Source organism: Lactuca sativa, chromosome 5, assembly GCF_002870075.4.
Source record: "Lactuca sativa cultivar Salinas chromosome 5, Lsat_Salinas_v11, whole genome shotgun sequence".
Taxonomy (NCBI): Eukaryota; Viridiplantae; Streptophyta; class Magnoliopsida; order Asterales; family Asteraceae; genus Lactuca; species Lactuca sativa.
This window is the reverse complement of record NC_056627.2, coordinates 266,774,957-266,788,678: the sequence shown is the minus strand read 5'-3', so window position 1 is coordinate 266,788,678 and position 13,722 is coordinate 266,774,957. Positions and strand designations below refer to the sequence as shown.

At 33.8% G+C, this 13,722-nt stretch overlaps 1 long non-coding RNA gene across 4 annotated transcripts; it reads right to left on the bottom strand.

Moving 5' to 3' along the window:
* Positions 1 to 3,554: 3,554 nt before the first annotated feature.
* Positions 3,555 to 13,722, bottom strand: LOC111918475 (uncharacterized). Of its 4 annotated transcripts, none has more exons than XR_008232504.1 (6): positions 13,369 to 13,719; positions 13,098 to 13,166; positions 12,280 to 12,345; positions 10,018 to 10,204; positions 7,467 to 7,526; positions 3,555 to 3,715 (listed from the first exon to the last, which is right to left on the bottom strand). It is a non-coding gene; the product is annotated as an uncharacterized LOC111918475 (long non-coding RNA). The 4 variants fall into 4 exon arrangements; XR_008232506.1 differs by lacking the exon at positions 3,555 to 3,715 and adding an exon at positions 3,722 to 5,214 and having other exon boundaries at positions 13,369 to 13,722; XR_008232505.1 differs by lacking the exon at positions 3,555 to 3,715 and adding an exon at positions 5,913 to 6,499 and having other exon boundaries at positions 13,369 to 13,722.

The following is a 13,722-nucleotide window of genomic DNA, read 5'->3' as shown; positions in this document are numbered from 1 at the left end:
TGCACATCAGCTATAAACTCTCAACTAACCGACAACGACTAATTTTAATGATTGTAATTCTAAAAAAAAAAGTTAATGAAAAATGTATTAAATATTGTTTTACTAAATCAATACACATATATCTAAATTCATATAACATAACTAACTTACGTTTAGGGATGATACGAAATTGATAAATCATAAAATCTATATTGTTAAGAAAATAGGTTAGAACTAAGTATCAGTTAAATATTATCAGTTAATTTTTTTTTGAATGTAGTTGTTAAATATTATCAGTTAATTTTTTTTTGAATGTAGTTGTTAATTATTTGAAATTTGAAGAGTTTTGCATTAAAATAGGTGCACATCAACTATAAACTCTCGACTCATTGACTTATCTTGAATTATGGTAATTTGAATGACCTTTATTATACGATTTATTAAGATAAAGATTATAAAAATATAAAGATACTTAAGAAATGAAAATGAGTTCGTTTTAGTTGTTACAATATTATGATTGTAAGTTGTTATAGATATAAATCCATTATTTATCTTGATGTATATTATTCTTTAAGTTTAAGGTATTGTTATTTTTGTTTTTTGTTATATGTTTTTTAGCATTGTACTCAGCTTGTTGTTTCTCTTATTTACTTGAAATTCACCATCAACATATGGATGTCTAATGTGCATCCATTATTAATAAATGTGTAACGTCCCAAAATACTAAATAAAATTGTAACACCCTATTTGTTTATTAATTAAATAAACAAATAAAATGAATAAAAATGGTCGTAAAACCCCGAGATGTATTTTATATTATTTTAATTTAGCACTAAGGTGATAGTAAGTTGATATGAGTTTTCGTTATCGGGACTTAAATGTATTCAAATCTGGAAATGGGGGTTAAAATGTAACTTTCGGACCAATTACGAAAGGAATTCTGATGCTAGGGGCTGATTGGCAATTTATTTGGACTTGTGTTGAAAAGAATTATAATAATATGGGTGTAATTGGTAAATGCTGGAGCTGTTTTGAAAGAGACTTTATGGGGAGGGACTAAAGAGGGAAAAAGAGTATAATTTTGAATGGGGACGGGACTTAAACCCGGTAGTCCTCGTCTCCCATTTTTAAGGGTATGTGACTTCAAAACCCTAACCTTAATCGTTTCTTCACCAGCCGCCACCCGTATGACCCCTTTGTTGGATTAGATGTTTAAGCCTATAACTATAATTAGTATGTACTTGAATTGATAGCAGCACAGTCCTTTTGGGTTGCCCTCAAACCTAGCAACCAGACAAGGAAATTATGAAAGGAGAGATATTAATTTATTATAAGATTAATAAATTAATATAAATGATTTATTAATATGTTAAAAGATTAATATATTGATTAGAAATCATAATTTTTAATTAATAGTTAGCCAGAAATTAATTAGAATTAATTTTCGGGTTAAAAGTATTAATTATAAAGTGCAGGGACTAGTTTGCAATTATCAGATAGTTGAGTGGAAGGCTCCAGAACCTCCTTGGAAGGAGGTGGATGAAATCTATAGGGGAAACCCTAAGGATTTTGTCCAAGGGGCTTTGGATAAGGCCTTTGGATTAGCTTAGGCCCCAAGCAAAGGAGTATTAGGGTTTTCCCAAAACCCTAGATCCCTCAGCTATATAAGGAGCCTCCCAGCTCCTAAAATCGGCCACTCCTACCTTGGAAGAAACCCTAGGCTGACTTTTGCATACCCTACCCTCTCTCTCCTTCAAGTTTCCTTCTTGCTAGTTCTTGGGTGTGATTCCATTAGAGGCATTATATTTGTGGTTCTAGGCTTCCAAGAAGATCAAGTTCAAGAGGATTATCAATTGTTTACTATAACAATTGAAAGGTATGTAACTCTTAAACCCTAGTTAATCAATTTCGAAAATAGCCTCTCTCCTCTAGGGTTCTTGTTTGCAATTAAAAGTTATATGTTCAATAGTTAAAACATAGATCCAAAGTAGGTTGCATGTGAACTTAGGAATTGTTTTCTAGTTTATTTGTTTTACCTAAAACCCATCACCCTTAGCCGGCGCCGCCACACCTCCCATCGTCGGAGTCGTGTGCCACCAAAGATGTTTCCCCCCGAGGAATGTCGACGAGTGCTAGCAAACCCAAAGCATGCTAAAGACCTCATAGCCATGGTCGGAGTCGCGAACCAACTGCCAAGCAACCTCAACTGCCGTCGTCGGTGGTTGTAATGATCGACGAAGTCGCAATCTTGCTTTCCTCCGGTGCCACTGTTGTTGATGAGGTCACAAATCAACCACCACGGCTGTTGTAGCTGTTCCAAATCGATGCTATTCTTCTTCTTTTTCTTCTATTTATCCTGTCGCCTGTTGGGCCTTATGGTAAGACCTTATAAAGGTTTGGGCCCAATTTGGAAAATTGGGTCGTATCTTGGGCTTTAACTCATAGTTGACTTTTGGGCCTTGGGCTTGAATAAAGCTAAGCTAGGGGTAAAGTAGTATTTAGTTATTTACCTCCAAGTATGTATTTATGGTTATGTGTTGGAACTTAATTATTAATTGGGTGATGTTTTGATATTAACAGTTCGGGAATCTGTTATCCAACAGTTGGGGGTTGTGTCTACGGGATTTCAGCGGTGTGAGGTGAGTTACCTTCCAGTAGCGGTGGGTATACGCCCACAATGTCGGCCCACCAGTAGGAGTTGTATGTTAGATGATTGTCTTTGTGATATTCATCTAGGTTGTTGCTACCTGTTATGTTTATGTGCTAACATGATATGATGTTATGTGATAGTAGTAATAGGGGGTGAAATAGTCCCCGATTACTGGTCGATAGGACCGACGGGGTAGATTAGTACCCAAATATGCTAGACAGATTATGATATATATGATATGATATTATGTGGTAGTAGTAGGGGTGAAATAGTCCACAGTTACCGGTCGACATGACCGAAGGGGTAGGCCAGCACCCAGATAGGCTAGGCAATATGTGATTTATATGTTTATGATATGATATTATGTGGTAGTAGTAGGGGTGAAATAGTCCCCAGTTACCGGTCGACATAACCGAAGGGGGTAGACCAGCACCCAGATAGGCTAGGCAATATGTGATTTATATGTTTATGCTATGCTTTTATGTGGTAGTGGAAGGGGGTGAAATAGTCCCCGGTTACCGGTTGAAAGATACCGAATGGGAGGCAAGTTCCCGATTACCGGTTGAAAGATACCGAAGGGGTAGGTCGGGCACCCAGATATGCCTGGCAATATGTGATTGTATGGTATGTGGTATGATGGGGGAACTCACTAAGCTTCGTGCTTACGGTTTTCAGTTTTGGTTTCAGGTACTTCGTTTTCAAAGGAAAGGAGTCGGCTCGATCGCAGCGCATCACACTATGTTTTCCACACAAGAGATCCTTGGGATTTCACTTTGATATTACTTTATGATAACATGTTTGATTATTGACGTACCGATTGGACATGATATGTTATTATAAATGTTTTTGTTATACTGTTGGTGTTATAATAACCTAATTAAAAATGAAATATTTGGCCTTGAATTTTTGGATGTTACAAAAAAAATTTATTTTAAGTCAACCAATACCATCAATTATTCATTTCAAAAACATTCAAGTGTGACAATGTAGAAAATAGTTATCATAGTACAATCAAATCATAGAATGTAGAACACTGGTTAATGTTGTACGATCATGTCGGACCCTTCCCCTTTGAACCAGAGGTACCTGGAAAACATTTTAAACATATACCGTAAGCACAAAGCTTAGTGAGTTTCTCAAAATATCACATACCATACATACATATCAGCACAAGGCTATAATGGGTCTATTTCACCATTGAGTCCCTTCCGACTCAATCAGTGTTTTTCAAACGAACGAGTCTATTTCACCCTAGAGTCCCTTCCGACTGAATCAATATTTTTCAAACGAATGAGTCTATTTCACCCCACATACATATAACATTCAGGAACACAAGAGTCACAAAGACATCAAGCATATACGACACCTAGTGTCCTACAATATAATGAGAAGACTTACCTCAATCGATAACAGATAACACTCACACCTGAGCTGCTGGTCCATAACATACTTTGTCTCTAGGGTAACATACCATTTTACCCTTTCCAAGCTAGTCTCACCAAACATGTCCCAAAACTGGTGGGCCGCATCAGACTGTCTTTACGTGCCGTGCAGTGCGCGCGCCTGCGTGCGAATTTTCAGATTCTTCCAAAAATCATATCTTCTTCATATGAGCTCTGTTTTTTACGTTCTTTATATCCATGCATAGCTATCAATTAGATCTACAAGTTTCATTTAGACTCCGTCGACTAATTTTGAATTTATTTTTAAAGCTATATTTTTAACAGTCTTTGACTGTTAAAGCCCGTATAAAAATCATAACTCTCTCATATGAATTTCGTTCTCGACTGTCTTTATATCGACAAAATCATATGGACGAGATTTTCAACTCTCGTTTAGATTGTTTTTCCTAACAATCGACCAATCTCTATTGCATTTTTGTGTCATACACTGCTACGCTGTAACTTCTAAAAATCATAACTTCCTCTTATGAAGTCAGATTTTGACGGTCTATATACGCACGCTCTTAGTTTTGCGATTACTATGACTTTCGTCAAGACTATTTATCCTAAATATTCCTCTAGCAAGAATGTTTATTTACGTGATTAGTCGATCATACTATAAGGCAAAAATGGGGTGTTATAAGAGGACCATAAAGTTGCCAACTTTAATCCATCCTTACACTCAAATCAAAACCGTGACCCAAAAGGAACTTAAACAACTTAGATATAAGAGAATAAACAATAAAGGTGGAAGCTTAAATCCTTACAAATGGTCAAGAAGTTGATATCAAAGATGAGAAGATGTTGTTTGATTGATCCTTGCACCAATTCTCCTTCTACTTCCTTCAAATAGCACAAAAACCACCAAAATTGAGCCAAAACACCAAGAGGGATTAGGGTTAGGGTTTTTCTGAGGTTTGAGGGAGATGGAGGCTGATAATGAACCCTAGATTCGAGTTAATGGAGTTTAAATATGGAGGAAACCTAAAAGATCATGGGCTTGGGTTACAGCCACCCTCACGCTGTGACCACATACGTGTCATGTCCCGATCACTCTTCAGATGCACGATCTTCACTTGGCTTGTCATGTCGAGATACTCGGTTTTCCAAAAAACCATGCTTTTGACTCCATAATGCCCAAAACTGAACCATTTTGGAAAAAATGTGTTACACTCCCACTTAAGAAAAAATCCAATCCTTGCAAAAAAAATTTGAAAACTTCTTGAAAGGTGTTATTTCAACAACATGCAACACTTCCACAAAAGGTTGTCTCAAGACCTGCACCTTATGGAATTTGATGCAATACTTTTCCAAAAACAACACTTTTAGTAACACTTTCAGAAAAATGTTGCATTTGCACCTGCTATTAAAAAAAATAGCAAAAACAACCCTTTTCCATCTTCAAAATTGGTTCCATCTTCATTTCTTGTTACATTGTTGTACAAAATAAATTATTTCTAAAACTAATCTATAACCTATAACTTACAAAAATAAATAAAATGAAAACTAATATATTTAATTATTAAATACCATATGAATAAATTAAAATTAGAACCGTTTAAACAAATCAACACCAACAACACCACAAGGGTCGATGACTAGTTTATGTACATCATATATATATATATATATATATATATATATATATATATATATATATATATATATATATATATATATATATATATATATAACAACTATTTGTTTTTCTAAAACAATTATTGTAATAAAAATGCATGTAAACTTTTATCACCAAAAAATAACAATTATAAAGTTGTTAAAGATATATGTATGAATTTTTCTTACAAAGAGAAAACAATCAATGTTTTCAAAAGAACAAAGATTTTATCAACTTAACAAATAATCTAACCAAGTTCGTAAAAATAACTCTGATACCAATTGTTGGGTTTTTATTCAAAAACAGTTCTAAATAAATACTCAAAACTACGAGTTTAGCAACAGAAGAAATTTTTTGTTTGAATAAACTAAAACAATTTTAACTCACCAATGATCATTTTCCTAGAACTTAGAAAGATTAAAACAACCATATAAAGTTAAGTGTTACAGCCTTTGAAGACTTTGACTTTGATTCTCATGTGAGACTGAAAGTTGATGAAGTATGGCATTAAGCTCTAAAATAAGCTATTTATAATGTATCCACCGAGCAAGATTAGAACCACTAAAATATGCTAGTATACACTTGTTAATAAGTCACTTTTAAGATATTATGAAATATCCAAATAAGTCTTAATAGAAAACAAGTTATATGTCTTCAACTCTAGCATCGTTTGCAAGAAAGGAAGAAGGGAGAGGGGCTTCACGACTTCAAATTTTTGGCAGCCCATAAAAGAGCTCTTGCCCACGGTTATAGTCACCAAAAGAAAAAGAATAGAAGTGCCAAGAACTAACTCATTCACTTGCTTTTAGTCTTCATTTTATATATCATCACATGTAAGGAAAATGTTAGAACATAAAGCAAAAGTAAGACACCTTCTTACAAGCATGATGAATGCATTAAATAAATAAAAAATGAATCTAAGAGACCATCCCTCGTAAAAATTCAATAATATATGTCAAAAGGGTTAAAATCTATATGATTTTTACTTTATGCAACTAGCTAGTTTCATATATTGACTAAGTGGTTACTCAAAGTCTCAAAGTGCCCACTTATTTGTACATGATATAAATAATCATACAATATGATATTAAGTTAGTTTTGTTCTCTTTATTATTATTTTTTAGAAACAATAATTCTCAATATGTTAGAAAATATTATTTTCATAAAATAATGTTTTTCAGTTAAATACAAGTGTTGATATATTTGTTAATAATCAAACTATACTAATAAATAATCAGTTAGTGATAACTTGCTATAAGGTGTGATCATATATGATCAATATGTTATTTACAATATCATTATATAATGACTCTTAGACATACAAGATATTTCAACTTCATCTCCAAACCACACCATTTTTTGATGGAAATACCTTTTATACCACTTTAATAGGTAATTTATTTTATTATTATTACTATTATTATTTAAGTAGACAGATGTCAAATAGTTAAAGGACCATTTTTTTGCGTTGAGATGGGTCAAGCAAGCAACGAGAAGCAACATTGTGTCGAAGAGGGAGGTGTTTTAATTGGCTTCATGTCGTTGAGGGGGGTCATGTCAGCCTCCCAACGACGTTATTATGCCCATACCGAGCTCTCTACGTGTAACACCCCAACTTTATAGAACTTTTACAAACTTATTTGTATTACAAAACACAACGTGTAGCCATGTATACAAAACTTATCTTTTTCAAAAGTCCATAAGTGTTTATAACGTTTACAATAATTTAGCGTTTTACAAACTGAATACAAAACCATAGTTGAGTAGAGTAACTTACATGGGGCCTCAGACGTTTATTCTTTAAATTTTATTTATTTTTCACTTGAAGCTCCTACACCTGAGATATATGGTATAAAAAAATACGTAAGACAAAAATGTCTAGTGAGATACTTGGGTTTTAGACACAATAAAATTCATATTCTCGTTTGCAAAAATTGTCTTTTATAATTTATATACATGCAATATTATACATGAAATGCACAACCGAAAACGTATACTGACGGCTTGCTCCATTTATCATTTTTGTCACCCTAGTGTGACATACCACTCTAGCGTGGTATTTACCCAAAATAGAAAGAACAAATCAACATATAATAGCAAAAAAATCTAGTTCGCGAAGGGAAGTACCACCCCATTAGAATCTTAATCCCCTTTCTAGGATTTCTGTCCGGACATGTTCTTAAATCTCATGTAGACACATTCAATGTATGCATGGGCATCACTTTTCTTTTGACTCCTCAAGCACACAATTGTCATGATACACTTATATATTAACTTTTATATGAAAGTTATATTTGACTTACCATATCTCATTTATATAACAAATACTAAAACAACCTTGGAATTTTATTATTATTTAAATACAGTTGTCATATATCCCAGTCAGGGAAAAGTTCACCAAGTACTCACCTGGGAGACTAGGTAGTATCTAGTCTCTAATCCAATAGTTTTACAAATCCAGTTCTTGATTCATACCTATTAAATACCATCGTTGAAATTTTCTATAAGCATTCTACAACATTCTTTAGGTTTTTCGTTACCTAAAGTATCCATTTTTCAACCCTTTACTTATCACATAGTATAAGTTTTTCACATCTTACTTTCAAATATGGTATTATACTTTAGCTAAGTGCCTCTCATATAGTTTAGTGTCTAACTTATTACTAAACTATTTACATCGTAAAGGTTTTCAAGATTCACATATCATTTACGTCTCATTTTTCATAGATAATAAGTTACTTTATTTTTATTGAAATAGTGATCGACATCTAATTTTCATAATCATGTAACGACTATTTTATTGTAGTCATTCTAACATTATTCCAAACTTGTTTCGATGGCCAGACACACATCATTAAACTTTAAACCCATTTTTGACATTTTTTTCCTATATTTATACTTTTTACTATTTGGCTGCATTTGTTTATTTTCACATCTTTTTCCATTAGTTCCACAACTATACTATGACTATTATGTTCTAGTCATTATAATGTTATTCCGGATTCATTCCGGTAGCGAAACATGTTTCATAAGTGCAAAATACCCATCTTGGACATTTTGCCCTTTTGTCTCATTTTCTTTTTTTCCAAGTTCATATTTTCTTCCAAAAACGTGTTAACTCTATGTTATAAAGTCCCAAACACGTACCAGCCATATTTTAAACATGTAACAAAGTTTATAAGACTTTTTAAACTAAATTCCATTTTGGCACTATTTGACATTTTTCTCATTTAGGCATCATATTTTGCCTTTTTTTTTTTTTTGAATTTTATGTTGTCGTTTCTGTAACTTTCAGGTCTTAACATGTTTATAAGGCAATACAAATACTTAGATGTTAAAACATCTCTCATTTTGGTCATTTTTGCAGAATTTGGCGAATTGAGCCAACAAATTCTCTAAAGATAAAAATTATTTTACATTCTATTTTTTTCAACATATGTTGCTGCCAACTCCACCCAACTTTACATAACTGTTGTTACAATTTTTATTCCACACTTGTATATCTGCTCGTATATGCTAAAACCATAGCATTTTAGTTTAGCCGTTTAACTACAATTTTATAAAACTTTAGCCTTTTGAGTAACCTTTAACATTGTTAGGTTATAACTCATTATAAGTGGATTTTATTCAATTTATCTTAAAATCCCAAAGTTTACAAAAAGTCAAATCCCTTTTGAGTAACCTTTAACATTGTTAGGTTATAACTCATTATATGTGGATTTTATTCAATTTATCTTAAAATCCCAAAGTTTACAAAAAGTCAAATCCCAACTTTTAAAAAAAGTCAACTTTGACATCATTTTGGTGTAGGTTTTTAGTCAACTTTAAACCCAAGTAACTCTCACGTATGATCTCCACTTAGTTTATTCTCTTTTTTTCATCTTCCTCTCTGTCCCGACTACATGTTAGGCTCCAGAATCAACTGATTTGGATATGTATAGCTCAAGTTATTCAGCCCTAAAAATGGGTACTTGGAAACTTTAATTTTTCAAGACTTCGAAAACTTCTGGATTACAACTTGTGCAAAATGTTTTTACTAACTTTGAACAAACATATCTCATTCATATTAAATTGGATTTGCATAATTCTTATACACTCATTTGCTTTATTTATGCTAGAGTTTTATAGCCTCAAACATGGGTTGTTATTCATTTTCTGAAAATTCTATGCTCCACTCATCATCTTCAACCTCTTAAAAAATGAAACTAGTTCATGTTTTGGTTTGTATTACTTGTAAGCTCCAATCCATTAGTAATCCTAAATCCTAATATATATCTCAAAGAAATTTCATCTCTCTCATATATCAAAATACTTGGTTTAGAAAATACCTTTAATCTTGTAAAAATCATAAGAAATCGGAGGTGCTAAAGTTTGGAAGATCAAGATTTCAAGCCGCCTTCTGTCACCACCAAAGGGTGCTGCCTTCTTCCTCCCTTGTTCCTAGCTAATCAAACTCTGTCTCTTCCTTAAAACACACGCACACAATAGAGGTGTGTGTTTCTTTTTTTTTCCTTCCTGATCGTAATACACACAAATATATAACAGATATGCTTCATTTTTTGACAGCAATAAACACATACACGTACCTAGAAGACCCAATAATTCGGTTTAATCATTAATTTTATTTTAAAAAAAAAAAAAAAAAAAACTTTAGTATATATATTTAATAAATTCGAAAATTATTAAAAATATATATATATATTAAAAACTATTATATATTTTGTTTGGGTCGCAAATCAATACTCGAGTGTCCAAACACCGGCCAACGGCGGTCGTACAATATAAAAATTCTGACACAAATTAGCATGTCCTCCCTATTCCAATGCCTACTCCCTCGGTATCATCTTCCTCCTCTTTGCTCCTAGTCGCCGCCGGAACTCTAGCTTTCGGTTCTCTCGTCTTCGTCTGCCGGAGATTCCTCCCTCCAACCTCCAATACATCCGAGAATCCCAACCGCGTCCACCGCGAATACCGTACAAATCTCCCCCAACGGAGATTCAGTCTTCGAAGGCTAGATCTGAGTTTCCGAGTAGGTCGAAATCGTCGGATCGTGCTTCTCGTTCAGGCAGCAACGTTCTTTGTTCATAACGATGGAAGTAGGACGCAATTGTGGTTTTCGATCAGAATAGGAGGGAGCTCGGTGGAGAAAGAAGTCAACGCTTTGATGATTTTGCTTCTGTTGCGGTGGTTAATGGCGCCAGTTCTTATAGAGATGATGGAGGAGATAAACTACGCTTCGAGTATGTACCTTTGCAGTCTCCGGTTGCCGTTGATTGCCTGGGCGATCGCTTGAAGGTTAGGGCTCGTAACTGGAACTAAAATTCAGAGCATATTCCACCTCAAATTTGTGCATTACATCCAAATCGATCAATGGAAATGTAGTTTATGCAATTGGTATAGAGAAAGAGGATAATCTTTTAGTTCGTAAGTGGAACTAAAGTTTCAAGACCACAGGATGATCCGCCTTCAATTTGTGGATTACATTGAAATCGATCAATGAAAATGTGGATTTTAAACTAAAAATTATGCAATTGGCGTATAGAAAGGATCATCTTTATTTCATATATTTAAATATTTTGCTCTCTTGCATTTCGAGAACAATAGGAAGCCCTAATACGGATTTTACCAAATGGCAAGTGACATTATCGAGGGAAATGGAAAATGGAAAATGGGTTATGTTTGTTCTCTTGAGTAGAAAACTTTTTTATTTGGTTCATACGTGTGAGCTTTTACATAAATGTGATATATATAAAGAACATTATATTTGATGTTTTTCATTTATACAAAATTTAGCTTTTTTTTTTTACAATTTCACAAGACGATTGCATTGCTTGCCGTTAAAAACCTGAATCAATTGCTACTAGATTCAATAAAAGGATATCAACTTTTCTTTTATCTAAAACCCCAAAAAGGTTAAATCCCAATAGCAATATGAGAGGTAAATCATGTAGACAACGACCCATTAATATTTTAAATGAGATAGAGAACTAATCGGTTAGCAAAGAGCTTGTCCAGAGGAGGGAAACTACAATTGCAGGAAATTTCCCAATGGGTCTTTTGTTTGTGTGTGTGTGTTTCTTTTAAATCGCATATATCAAACACTATCTGACACAAAGATGTAAAGTGGAAATAAAAATTGGGAAAATTTACTATGAAACTATACTTTTATTGAAACTCGAAAAACCTTCAATAAAAGGGGTACAAGAAGAAATCGTTGCTCTGGATAGGAGAAAATTTTTCTTTGGAATGAATGATAATAAACGATCCAAAGAGTTTGTTGCACATAAGGATTAAAAAAACCTACAATATACTTTGATACTTAAATAAGATTTAGGAGTATTAGGCTCAAGGAAGTGGTGTCATAGAAACCATATTGTGACATCCCCATTTTCACGGCCAGAAAAGATCGATGTTGTTTATGCTTTATAAAAATCAGAGTACTTCATTTTATAAAAATGTTGCGGAATTTGTTCCCAGAAAAACATGGTAAATACGTTATTAAAACATTTTCGAAGAAACGTATTTATTTCATTTTAAAACGTTTGGGATGTCATCGTTAATACAGAAACATAAGCATAAACAGAACTTACAATTATTTACACTAGTGATCTACATCTCTTTAAATCTCTCAGTGTAATGTCACTTCATATCAATACCTGTGATATAAATAAACTGAGTGGGTCAGGTTGGGAAACCTGGTGAGTACATAGGGTTTTCAACCCACAATAATATAATTATTATGTTTAAACAATCAAACAATCAACCCAATTACCCATCCCCATTATCTTCTTTATTCTTAAGGATCTACCCTAAGAATCAGCTATTTCTCATTCATTCATTCCTAAGGATCATCCTAAGGAAACAACATGAAGTCCATTGTTGCCAATGACACATTGGTCAAGCGCAGCTGCTAATATTGTCACTTAGGCTCAGCTGCCAGAATTAGGACATTTTCTATGAGGCGCTTCTGCCGGTATTGACCTTTAAACACTACTGTCATGGTCATAAGGCTCCCTATTAGGCGTAACTGCCGATACTATCCTTAGAGCGCAGCTGCTAGGACGTTTACCATAGATCTAAATCATCTACGGGTTGTGGCGCAGCTGCCAGTGCTCATCTATAGGGTACTAGGTCCATTGCTGCCAATGTATACCTATAGGGCACTAGGTCCGTACTACTAATGTTCCTCTATTTCAGCTTTTATCCATCATCATTCATCTACCCATGTTTTACCCAACATATCTTGTAGATATAAAATACTTTATACAGTTTACATCATTTAAAACATGTATAAAAATCTTTCACCAGCATAGACAGCAAGTATTCAGACAATATGCACACATAGCACGTAAATTTATAATAAAATACTTCATATCTATGTGTAAGATGAAAGTAACTATGCACTCACTTGAAAGGTGGTGAGTCGGCACTCGGACAGCACTTCGTTACTCTTAAAACAATTATCCCTTGACGAAACCTAGTATCATTACCACTAGAGTTTAGTCTAACGCTTGACGAGACTAATTTAATAGTCTAGCTATTATTACTATTATATAAGCGTTAAATAACACTCAATATAACTCATAATAATAGCCTAAGTAATTATTTTAAGGTCCTAACAATGTTACTATAATTAAATAAAATCTATATTAAATATACTATAGGCGTAGCTCACTTACAACGGGTTTTTATTAAAAACCGGGCTTCGCTGGAGCAGCGTTTCCGAGCCGAAAGCTTTTCTTCTCGGAGCCGTCGGGCGCTCCGGGGCTTTCTTCTCGTGATAGGGAGGTTCCCTAGACTTGGGAGGGGTTTAGGGAGGTTAGAGAGAAGTTAGAGAGAGAAAGAAAGGCTTATGGTGTGAAGAAAATATGAGGAGTTCACCCTTGTATTTATAGGAGTTTTATAGTAAAGTAGTCTCTAAGCATCGTCCGTAACTTTTGCATACGAGCTCCATTTTTGTCTGTCTTTTTACCGTTGAGTTCCTATTAATGAGATCTTCAACTTTCATTTAGACCTCGTTGGCTAATTCTCAT